The sequence below is a fragment of the Adiantum capillus-veneris genome, chromosome 8 (genome assembly GCF_014529385.1).
Source record: "Adiantum capillus-veneris isolate H3 chromosome 8, ASM1452938v2, whole genome shotgun sequence".
NCBI classification, from domain to species: Eukaryota; Viridiplantae; Streptophyta; class Polypodiopsida; order Polypodiales; family Pteridaceae; genus Adiantum; species Adiantum capillus-veneris.
The window spans coordinates 36,320,702-36,333,656 of NC_140938.1; the positions used below are offsets into that span (position 1 = coordinate 36,320,702).

A 12,955-nucleotide genomic window follows, 5' to 3' on the forward strand; every position below is an offset into this window, starting at 1 on the left:
TACTTTGTGAGACATCCCTGATCATCACAATGCGTTACGGAGTGCGACAAATACCACCTTTTTACCGGCTTTCTACTATCCAAATCTGAAAATGATCACAGTTTTTGACATTCTAGCTGATGGACTAATTATATTGAATCTGAGTTTTATAGGGCTCTTTGTGTTTTCCCGCTTGCTTTACGTACACATGCATACACCAACAAACATGCATGTGTATTATTAAAAAACGGGGCTTTGGCTTGTTTAAGGGAATTAAATCATTGAACAAGATATAAGCTTGTGTTTTGTGTATTATAACCTAAATGTTCAGAGAAATGAAATAAAAAGGAGGCAAAGCAATGCTCATCACTACAGTAATCCGATCTTGGAGCCCACAAATTTGTCTCAAGAGGAAGCTTAATGTCCACTAGAGGTCTTGTAGATGCAAGTGTTCCTCTGGTTATCCTTAGAAAAAAAATGAAAGCGGATCCACGCGTGTGCAACCAGCTTCAAACAGAGAGAGAGAGAGAGAGAGAGAGAGAGAGAGAGAGAGGGGGGGGAGAAGAAGAAGAAGAGAATTTTAACGTCGTAGGAAACTATCCCAAGAGACCTTAAAGAGAGAGAGAGAGGATGCCATGGATCCTAGCTTGTTAGGACAACTTACATGAGCAGGTGCATCTGCTTTAAACATCTCATCTTATCATAGAGCTGATGTGTGTGTGTGTGTGAGGTGTGATACTGGAGAAGAGTTCTGAAGCAAGTGTTCTAGAGATAATTGTGCACACTTGTTTCTAATTTGCAAGAAGGGATGGCCAACAAAGACTACAATGATCCGCCCCCCGCTCCGGCTCCCTTCATAGACTCTCGCGAGTTCTCCAGTATGTGGTCCGTCTACAGAGCGTGCATAGCAGAGTTCATAGCCACCTTGCTCTTCCTCTACATAACAGTCGCCACCGTCATCGGTGTCTCCGAGGCGAAGACCTGCGGTGGCGTCGGCCTCCTCGGCATCGCGTGGGCCGTCGGTGGTATGATCTTCGTTCTGGTCTATAATTAACTGCACGGCTGGCATCTCAGGTCTGCTCTCCTCTCTCTCTCTCCGACTCTCTCATTCACGTTCGCTTAAAAAACAATTGGAACAACCTAATAAAAATTTTCTTCGATTTCTCAAATCCTCTGTGAAACTTTTTTGTTGGGATTAGGGCTCAAGCTCAAATATGATCCAGACGTCAAACCCATTCCCGCATAACCTTTCTGTAACTTCGCCCTGAAGAAAGCTGGAACTTAAGCTCACTCAATCGAGACAACAAATCCGTTCTGGAGCGCAACTTGCCCCTTACGTGTTGTGGACTTTGAATGGACTTTGTAGGTGTTAAGCTACAATGCATTGAAATTTGTCATATCTCTCCAATGAAAACTTGAAATCCTCCACGTCTTTTTGATTTTACTTGAGAAAAATTAGGTCAACATAGTTTTTAAGGTTACTAGAGCCAGATGCCTTGTAGACTCTTTTGCTCTTTCGTAAACTCAAAACTTTTGTAGAAGTCTCTTTTGTGTCTATTATGATGCGTTTTGCACTTAAACATAGTAGGTTCTTGTTTTATTATGATGCATAAAGAAATAAAACCAAAAATTGCTCTCTCTCTCTCTCAAAACTAGGATATGAACATGATCTCTACTTCCCTATCTCCATCATGGGGTTTAGGCAGTGGACGTCACACAATCACCAACTATCAACAATAGTCTTGTGCAACTATGGCAAAATCTGCATCGTTGCAAAAGACTCTTGCATATGACAAATACATGGTGCCCATGTGGCACACAAAGGAGGCATACTTCTCGTTTAAAGTATTGACTACTATGCCTTGGACCTTTGTGTTGATGGTTCTCCTATTGATGTGGGAGCCTCTTGGATTTGGTGCGTATTTGGTGCTTTATCCTTTTGAGTTCTGAGTTGAGGAAGGTTATACTTTTAGGAACATCAGGGGTGCATCTTGTGTTTAATGATCCTTAAATATCTTTATCTTTGTCTTCAACATTTTATGGCCACATAGAAATAGTTAGACAATGTTGTGCAAGTTGAAGGTACTGATAATATATAGTTTTGTGATGTCTATAGGAATAGTATGCCATTTTCCCCTTGCTTCTATGATAGCCTTGCATCCCATGTGATACACCATTTTTGTAAGTCAAGTTAGATCTTAGTATCCTACCCTGTAACTCCCTCGTTTTTGGAGGGGGGGCGGGGGATTTGTGTATTCCACCTTCCTAAAATACTTATAGCATTTGCATTCAAGGGGTATTGATATACCATTTCTCCCTCTTCTTTTGTAAACTTGTAATTTATTTTAAGACTTCTATTTTCAAACCCTTCTTGTTCATATAACTTTGTAACTCTTTGAAGTATAAAAAACCCTCTAGGTGGATTCACATGTTATAGCCACATATTTTGAGGTGGACCTCTCGAGTTAGTACCTTGCTCTAGCTAAGGACAAAAGAAAAAATATATATTGACTTTAGATTGAAAGACACATTTTTCTTTACATTTAGAAATTAAACTATGATTGAATTGATTGGTAGAAAACTTTGGTGGCAAGGACTACAATTAGTGGCTTCTTTATTTTTCTACTAGCACTCTTAGAACAATGGCATTAAAGTCTTTTCCTCCTCTAGTTTAGATGTGGTTTAGCTGTCAAAGAATTGATCATTAACTAGCTGGTATACAATACACTTGAGATTTGTGATGATTATATACTCAAACAACAATTTTTTTCCCCGATGCCTCTTGCTCCTATATTACTTTAATAGTTTGCTAATGTTTTCTAAGGCTAGAATAATCAAAAGTTAGAGATGTTCAAACTGGCGACTGAGAACAATTTATGTCTTCTACATGGATGTAGGAGGACACATCAACCTAACATTTACATTTGGTTTTTTTTTTTGCTAGGAAGGTATCCCTACCAAAAGCATTTTTCTACATGGTGGCACAATGTTTGGGTGATATATGTGGCGTAGGCCTTGTGAAGGCTTTCCAAAAGACTTACTATGTGCAGTCTGGTGGTGGTGCCAATGTGGTGCAACCGGGTTACTCTAATGGCACAGGATTAGCAATGAAAATCATTGGCACATTTGTCCGTGTATACACAGTCTTCTCCATTGACGGCGCCAAACGCAATGATCGTTCTTCCCATGTTCCAGTAAGTTGAGCCTTAATCCTTGTCAAATTTTCCCAACCAAATCAAAATATTTGGATAGTGTTAGGAAATTTAATCCTTGTCATATTTTCCAACCAAATCACAATGTTTGGAGAGTGTTAGGAAGTTTAATGGACAGGTTAATTTGCAAACATGGGTGTGTTCTTGTATTTTTGTATGCTAACAACCAAGAAGCTTTAGGAAGAGAGGTTGTAGGAAATCAGAAAGAAATGAACCAAAACCATGTTTTTTTTGTGATTTCTTGTGTGGCAATGATAGGCCTGTGTGATAAATAAACCAAACTATTTGGAGAGATGGTACTACAAAATGACAATTATGCTTCTTTGAGCATCTGATTGTAAGGTTAATCAAGGGTTAATGTGTGCAGGTGTTGGATGCACTTCCCGTTGGATTTGCAATATATTAAGGTACACCTGGCCACGACACAAGCATCAATCCTGCTAGAAGCTTCGGTGCGGCCGTCGTTTATGGCCATAAAAAGAGCTGGCATGACCATGTAAGTTCAATAAACTATTTCTCCTTAGTTACTTTTGAAGTTATTTTATCATTTATTGTTTAATATTATAAGAAATGACTAACCTTTATTTTTTTATTACCATGTCTATTTTCTTTTTTTTTTGGGACAACGTTACTATTAGTGTGCGTACCCATCTTCTGTCTTGCTTGAGACTTGGATGGCTTTCTAAGTTTGCCCTAGTTCCTTATGCTTGTTTAGATGTAAGTCACTCGTACTAGAGACTAGTTGTGCAAATTTGGCAATTTTTTTCCTCTAAGATTTGCATTCTTAGAAAGGATTTCAACATTAAGATAAAAAACTAGGCTCACATGTTGTGAGCTATTACTTAAAAAAGGAAAAAAAAAATTGTATATAGCCTTTGATGAAAATCATCTCTTTGAAATACAACAATCCTTTATGGTGATGAAGCTCGATGATGATAGTTTTGTTGTATGCATGTAGTGGATACAACATTGGCAGCTGGAGCTTTTAGAAGCCAAGGAACTTGTTAGCTTCACTTTCTCTTGTAGCAAGTATATCTCCTCACTTTACCACATACATCCCCTCGCATATACTTTTCAACTTCTTATTTGGGTCTTTCTAAACATTTTGCAACATGACGAGGGCTACTATGTCCTCCAAAGTTTACTCTTGAGGAGAGAGTTGTAAGGAGTCATTTTTTTAAATTTCGTTATTTTGACCCTTGTAGTTTTAATTCAAGTTTTCCAACAAAAATAAACGAACAGGTCCCTATATTGAGCATTTGAGGATCTTGTAATTATGTGCCTAACAAGGTCGTAAATGTGCAAAGCTTCTGGAAATGATGCAAACTTTTGGTGATCATTTTACTTCATTTTTTTTTAGAAAGTAAAAAACCTCTGCCTGAGTGAGAAAGAGAGAGAGAACTTTCATCACCATCTTCCAAGTTCAAACATGACCAATATAAATAAAAGAAACATCTCATGTAGGGTGCGTGGAGCTGATAAGTGACTCTTGATACTCAAGAACCAAACGACTTCTTGATGTCTTGCATCTCTTGAACTTATTATTTTAAAATTTTTTGCTTTTGGAATTTTTTACTTGTTTCCCATGAAAATTTTGGAAGCCGGTGTGAAGGGTTTTGCCCCGATCTTAATCTATACATGTCGACTCTCTCCATACCCATAGACTCAATTTGAAGTGACTCACACTCAAAAAGCAAGAGCATGTGTGGCACTTGTGTTTTGGGTTTGAGAAAGTTCACATGAAAATTCTTTCTGGGCATTTTCAAACTCATTTTAAGTAGATTTAAAGTGTTGCAACCCCTTCAACTCCAAGGTGTCAAAAGCGTAGGGTGGGGTGGGGTGGGGTTTGGGAGAGAGAGAGAGAGAGAGAGAGAGAGAGAGAGAGAGAGTTTGGCAAAGGGATAGAAGGAAGAAAACAAAGAGATAGGACCAAGGTCATCAAATCTATTGCAATGTATCTCCATTTCTCTAGTAGACTCTTTTCTATGCAATATACTTGACAAATAACACCCACTTTTCCAGTTCAACAATGCAAGAGAGTAGACACTAATAAAGCACATGTTTAGGAAAAATATAATCATAGGTACTCTAAAAAGTCCGCACGGAAAAAGACAGAGAAATTCTTGTGCTCATTCATTCCAAGGCACTAGGTAGTGGATGCTTCTCAAGAACACATGTTTGCTTTCAAAATAACACTACACTTTGACATAGGCTGAGCAAAGCATTGCCACAACGGAATGGAGAAGAGACTATAGTAAACTTAATATGGAATTTCCTTCATCACCACCCTTGTGCACTATTGACAATGTACTTCAACTTGAAAAGAAGAGTGTTACCATATACATGTGGTAGTGATGTGTGTGAACACACTTAGGACCATCGAGGCATTTTTTCCCTCACGAGGAGGTTTCTCCCCCCGTGCATTGTATATGCACCCATCACTCTAGGGATATCTTATCTTTTCCTTTGTGCACTAAGTAATACACTTTTTATTGTGTGCCTTGAGCTTCCTTCATCTTCTCCAAGCTGTGTGTGTTTTCTTGCAATCCTAATTCCAACAATTGGTAACAGAGTAGGTTGCCTCCTCCCTAGCTTAGTCACCAACAGGTCCAACACACGCCTGCTCACTATCTTAGATTTTTGTGAGCTCATTGGGATGTAAAATATGCACAGGCTTATGAATTGATTGTGTTGTCTGTGAAGCACACTATTACTCCTCACATTCGTTCAACAAAATTTACAAAATAGACTTGGGATATTTTGGAAATGAGACTAAAGTTGCATTGCTGTGTAAAGAGCTGGAGTCGAAGATTATGCATGTGGAAGATGATATGGACACTTTCCTTGCTGGTGTCAAGGATATCAATGAGCAACTTATTTCTGCAGGCGAAGTAATTTTTGACAGTTCCCTTATGCAAATTGTTCTTGATTCTTTGCTAGATTCATACAAAAATTTTGTTAGTATTTGGAGACTTATGACCCAAGGAAATCCATAAGTTGTCAAGTTTGATGCATTATGCGCATTGCTCTTGCAAGAGTCACTTTCCAGGAAGAACAAGCCTAGAGAGCGTGTAGTTGAACATGCCTTTATTGTTGCTCAAAAAAAAGGTGGTAACAACAATGTAGCCACTTCCCATGGTTATTTTGCGAGTGCCAAATCATCTGTTCCTAATGCTTCTGCTGAAAGAATTTGTCTACGAATCTTGGGGACAAGGGAAAAAAGGCAATGCACTGCCATTAATGTAAAGCTAATGATCACTTGATCAAGTGATGTCCAAAATTGAAGGCAAAAGAGGCTCGTTCCACTACAAATGTAGGTATTGTTGAGTCTTTTGTGAAAGGAGATTGTGATGCTGATGTTGATGCAGTCTAGGATTCTAGTGCAAAGTGCACGTATGATCATTCTTTCCATGATGCACGTTTGTCGGTTCCTATAGATGCTCATGTGCGGTACTTTGACAGTGGTTCTACAAAGCACATTACCTCTCACCGTGACTTGTTTACCTCTCTCGAGGATGTTCCTCATGGGAATTTTGTCACTTGTGCCAACAATGCCTCTTATCCGGTCAACGGAGTTGGAAAGATTGTGCTAACAGGTGCAAATTGTAGTTCTTTCACACTTGTTAATGCACTTTATGTACCTGGGATCAAGCAGAACCTTTTTTCTGTATTTACACTTGCTAGACTTGGTCTTATTGTGAAATTTGTAGATGATAGATGTCAGTTCATGATCTTAGTTTTGGTGATAAAATTGTTGCATCATGAATTTTATGTCCTGGACTGTATATAAGCTCACCTTAAAACTCTTGAGCCAAACAAAGCGTTGTGATATATTTATAGCAACGACTATCGGATCTCGTGGGTATTGAGGTAGCTAACTAAGTATTGGTATTGCTTGTTAAGCTTTCCTTTGCCTTTGTCCTCTAGTGAACTTGTGCATTCTCTTTTGGCTTCACAATCTTGAGCCAAACAATTTGTCAACTGTATTGAGAACTATGGTTGAGCATAGGTGCTAAGTGGGTGTTGGATGATCCATTTTCCATAGCAATGTGTTGGTGTTGACATTTGAGTCATTGGTTGTTGAGAAAGGGGGGGCATCTTGAGGCACAACATATGAAAATGAATATCTCTTTCCTTCTCGCATGTTGAAAAACTCAAAAGTTTTTCCAAGCCGCTTCAAAAATTCAAAACAAGGGGGGTGAAAAAACCTCACTTCAAAACTCCAAGACAGTTGGCCGAGGGTTTATGTACCATGCCCAAGGGGCGCTCAAAAAATCCCTCATCTTGCAGTGTTTTAAAACGCTAGGAAAAAAGGAAAATTTCTCGATCACCGGTTAGAGATGGCCAAGGTATCGTAGTCAAGGGATCATCTAATTTTTGTGTTGTTAAGTGGCGCTACCACTGCACATCACCATCAAGTGGCACACTCATCTGTTGATCGAAGACATATACTGCCTCTGTTTTAAAACTCTAATGTTAGCGATTTCCCATGGGCAACAATAACATGCAATGACACAAGGGCGAGCATGACACAATGGCGGGGTGACATGTCGTTTCTCGCCAGTGCTTCAAAATGCTCCCAAAGATGAGGAATGAATCTGGCAAGGTGGAGAAGGAAGATTCTCTTCATGGGTTGGCTTGCTCCATGAGAGCTGTGATACCATGTCAAAGTCAATGATGCAGAAGTGCATAGCAATGAGAAAAATACACAAGAGAGAGAGAAATCGGGAGAGAGAGAGATTTCTAAACCAACCAACCTTGGCAATAAATTGACATAATACAATGGGAGCTAGGTGTGCTTATATAGCCACCTCAGTAATGAGTCAATACTTTACCCTACCTTAACTTTGACAAGTAAGTGAAATAAATACCTAAAAGCCAAAATAAATATTGGAAGCACATGGGGCGGTTCACTTGAGATGTCATAACTTGATAGTTAGTGGGGTACTCACTACCTCCCCCCCCCCCCCCCCCCCCCCCACATATCAAAATGCTACAAAAACCTTGTGAATATATGATTCTTGACATAAATCAAGAATGCCCCTTTTCCTACCTCTCCTGATAAGCATACCAATCAAATGATTTGCTTTGCCCAAATCCTTCATAGCAAACTTTTTGAGAATGACCAAAGAACCATCACTAAGTTTCTTTGTATACAAGCAATGATGCTCTCCGCTCCTTCTAAAGCCCTAGGACCGCATAAAAGTGTCAAACTTTGGATAGTACTTCCTTGAACCTTGATTTAAGCCATAAAGTGCTTTCTTGAGTTTGCATACAAGTTCCTCCGAGCTAGGCTACTCAAAACTTTTAGGTTGCTTCATGCAAATATCATCTTCTAGATCCCCGTGAAGAAAAGTTGACTTTACATCCATTTGGACAAGTTCCATGACCTCAATGGCTACTAGGACAAGCATTGTATGCATTGTATTCACCTTGACCATGCACGAGAGATTTTGTCAAAGTAAACTCCCTTTTGTTGCTTAAATGCCTTAGCAACCAATCAAGACATGTAATTAGGTTGTGGATCATCAAATGTAAACTTCTTCTTGTACACCCATTTGCAAGGCAAGGCCTTCTTCAACCTTGGCTTCTCCAAATTCAACCAAGTTCCATGTCTATAAACTGAAAATCGAGTTCTACTCAAATAGCATGGCCTAGTCCCACTTGACATTGTCATCCATTTGCATGGCTTCTTTGTAACAAGTGCACCGTAACCAAAGAAAATGCACTTTTGTGACTTTGAGTCTAGCTTTTTTCAAAGCTCCTTGGGCACATGTATACATGTATCACATCCAAAGACCCACAAATGATCATATTGTGAATTATTTTCAGACCACAACTCCTTTGGAATATGGTAATTCAATGGCATACTAGGTGATCGTTTAATGATATATATAGCTGTCAGTATTGCCTCTTCCCAAAAGCCTTGAGTTAGATTTGCCATAGAAAGCATAGTTGTGACTTGCTCCTAAATTGGAAGATTCATCCTTTCTGCAACTCCATTTTGACTAGGTATGTAAGGTGAAATTAGGTGCCTCTTAATACCTCTCTTGCTACAAAAATTCTCGAACTCCTTGGAGACGTATTCTCCACTATTATCACTCCTCAAGCTTTCAATCTTCTTGCCATACTAATTCTTTAGCGATGCTAAGAATTTTTGGAAAGTAGAGAAGACATGATCCTTATATTGCAAAGAATGAACCCACACATTCCTAGTGGAATCATTTACAAAAGTTTGAACGAAGTAGCTAGCTCCCCCTAGAGTCTCAATCGACATAAGATCGTAAATGTCTCTATGGACAATATCTAGTGGCTACAACCGCTTCCTATTCAATGGCGATGATGTTGTCCTAGTTTTTTTACCATAAATAAAGTACTCACACTTAGAAAAGTTGGAATAACTTAACTCCGGTAAGTAACTAAAATGAGCTTGTGTTTTCAGTCTCTTTTGGTTCATATGGCCTAGCCGGATATGCCACAACTTTGTAGATAGCAACTTGGTTATGGGTATATAATTATCTTTTACACACGAAACAAACATAGAGTAAAGTGTTCCATGTTTTTGACCCCTGAGAATAACAAGATTTACTTTCCAAATTAACCATGAACCATTCCCAAAGGTGGTTGTATAGGGCCCAAGTCATCAAGTTGACCTGCAAGTGTCAAAATTTCTACGAACTAGGGAATATGGTTGACATTTGTTTTTGCAAGGTTGTAGAACTCATAAGAATCTCTAATCTTTGACCCTTATTCCTATTAAGTGTGGTTTTACTGGTAAACACTCACTTATGAATTTTGTCATAGTGCAATTTGTACATAATACCTTGATGTAAAGGTCACCACTTCAAGGTACATTGGATTGACACAAAGTGTTGCACGCTTGATTCTAGGGTCATACCAAAATTCAAGTAGCTTAATTGAAGACTAATGTTAGATATAGATCTGGTGTGGAAAAAATCTTGTAGTTTCGAATGATATAGGAAATTTTAACGGTGGATTATAGAGAGTTTAAAGTGGAGGTCTTTGATGTGCAATGGTTTAAGGAGAACATGTAGATCCTTGTTGCTACGGTAGATAGAGAATATTCTAGCTTTCTTGAGGTGGACTCAAAGAAAAGTTGGAGTAATCTTCAAGACATGTTTTCCACACCCAAGTATTGAAATCATTGTATCTTACTGTAGGTAAATGCGAGAATTGTATATAGGTTATATCATGCAAACTCATGTCTCTTTTCAGGTGAATATGTATCCCAAGATTTTTCAACCAAGATGGTGGTATGTCATTAACGTTTCCATGCAAAGTACATGACTCTACAAGGACTACAATCTCCCAAAAATAGAAAATGTAGAGGGAATGATAAGGAAAACTACGAGGAAATGTAGAGGAAGCAGAGAAGAAGGCACTAGAAGCTGTGTATATAAAGAAAAACTTAGACGGCTTTTTGGATGATCATGAGGATGTCTCTCCAAGTGGAGAACTCTTAATAAATATCAAAATTTACATTGCGTTGTGCCAAGATCAGAGGGAGGCTTCTTAAAGTGTCAATATATTGTATTTCAGGAAATTTTCTCCCAGTGAAACTATCTAGACATGTTCCATTGAAATGAAAGCACATCATTAGAGGATTTTTGGGGTCTTGAAAGGGCCCTTTAACACTAGGTTGGTAATGGGACAATTTTATGTCCTGGGACACTTTTATGTCCTTTTAAGTGACCATTTTCCTTGAATTATGTCAAGAGTTTCAAAATGGATTTTGAGGTGCTATCTGTCTAGAAATTTGTCTCATGAGCTGAAAAACACTCGACATTTTTTTGGAATATCAATTCCATCTTTAACCTTGTCCTTGCACAATATTTCACAACCTAAACTGTGTGAAAAAACAGGTCCTGTTTTTGGCTTTTTTCAACTTTTTGCAACTATACCACTCTAGAATTCATGTTTGTGAGGTCTATAATGCTAGAGAACTATATTTAGTAGTCCTCAACATGTCCTGATGCTTCTAGGGAGAAATAAATGTTAAAGTTGTAAGTTATGACCAAATTACAAAAATTGTCAAATCCTGTTTTTTAGCCAATTTTAGCTCTTCTATGACTTTTTTGGTTGCTTTCATGATATCCAAATGCACTTTTGATTTTCTATGTCATCTATTGTAACATAAAGCTAATATTCCTTGACTTTTAGGGCACCTAATACCCTATTTTGCATAGTAGACAACGATGGTTGATTTTTCAATTATAGAAGAAAACGAAACATTCTAGTATATCAAGTATAGCTTTTTCAATATTGTTAGTTTCTTGTGACAACTACATGCATTTTGTAGGTAGTAACCATATCTAGTCATAAGGGTCAAATTTGGCTAGATATTGAATAGTTTCTATGGGATACAACAACTCATAATGTTGAGCCCAGTTTTTTCATGTTTGTTGTATTTAGCACTTCATCTTTGTCCCCAAGATTCCCCTTGGTAAGAGATGTATTATTCTTTTGACATGCTCCATGGCTCCTTATGAGCCTAAAGGACAATAAGGAACTAAGAAAAGATGCATATATTATTTGTATTGAGCGTGGCTTTAGAAACTTTGATGATAGGTTTGCAGAATGGTAAAAATTCAACTTTTTGTACCTATTTCTTTTGGCAAAACAAAAAATAGTGAGTGAGAAGCAATCATATGTTCTGATCACCAACCCATTGAAGTTAACTAGGGAATTTATCTCAAGTCCTACAAAAATCCCTAATCTTATTTTTATGCAACAAAACGTAAGAAATGACTATTTTGATGAAAATGTATTGGTCCATCAACTTTGGAGGCTTGGTGTGACCAAAAGATGAGAAATTTTACAAGTTTCTTATTTTTTCCAGGTGTAGTAGGTCTTGAACTATAACCTCATGAAAGGATTTTACAAAATGAGTGGATCTACTATGGTTTTGGAGGTTTTTTTCAAAACCCTGAAAGGACACTTTTATGTCCTGTTAGGTTACCAACCTAGTGTTAAAAAATTTAGTTCGTTGGGTCTCGTCCAATAAGAAAAGGGTCACTCCTATGGCTAAAAACAAGTAAAAATGGAAAATTTCTCTTACTATAGAGAGTCTCATGTATGATCTTAGCATTCAATGTGGAACCAAATTTTTTAGTTGTTGATGCATCATGCTGTGGAGCCATGGACTCTTTGCAGTTTGTGTATCTCCTTTAGGAATAAGCTTCTAGGCAGAAACGTGAAACCACTATATTTTACCAAGATTGGATATGTGGGATGACATGGTGGCTATCCTCTCTCGGTGCCATGTCTTGTATTTGAATAGCTCGTGGTTTCTTGCCTCTAGGTTTTGAAGAAAATTTGGATTAAGTTTGTAAATCAAAATATATGTATCAGCCTCACTACCCATGTGTGCACATGTACATAGATGCAAAGACACACCCATGTAGATGTATAAAAAAATTGTAGTTGATTGACATTTTTGCTACCAGAGTGTGAGTCATATTTTAGCAAACTTGAACGCATATATAGATGTGCAGAGAGATGCACATGTATATCCTACATTTGTGATATTTAAGGACAAGTAGTGGTAGTGTTGGCACACTCAAGAGCTAGTTTGGGGTTACATAAAGGGTCATTAGCATAGGTACGTATAGAATCTCTCTCTCTCTCTTTCTCTATCTCTCTCTCAACAATGGCAGGTAAAGGATGCATCACCACTAAAGGTGGAATATTCCTTCTTTCCTTGCTTGGTGATATAGATCTTATGGATTTAAGTGGTCATGGAC

General features: G+C 38.1%; 1 pseudogene; it reads left to right on the plus strand.

Annotated features, from left to right (window-relative positions):
- Nucleotides 1-590: 590 nt before the first annotated feature.
- LOC147451967 (putative aquaporin PIP2-1) lies at nucleotides 591-3,597 on the plus strand (annotated as a pseudogene).
- Nucleotides 3,598-12,955: the final 9,358 nt, after the last annotated feature.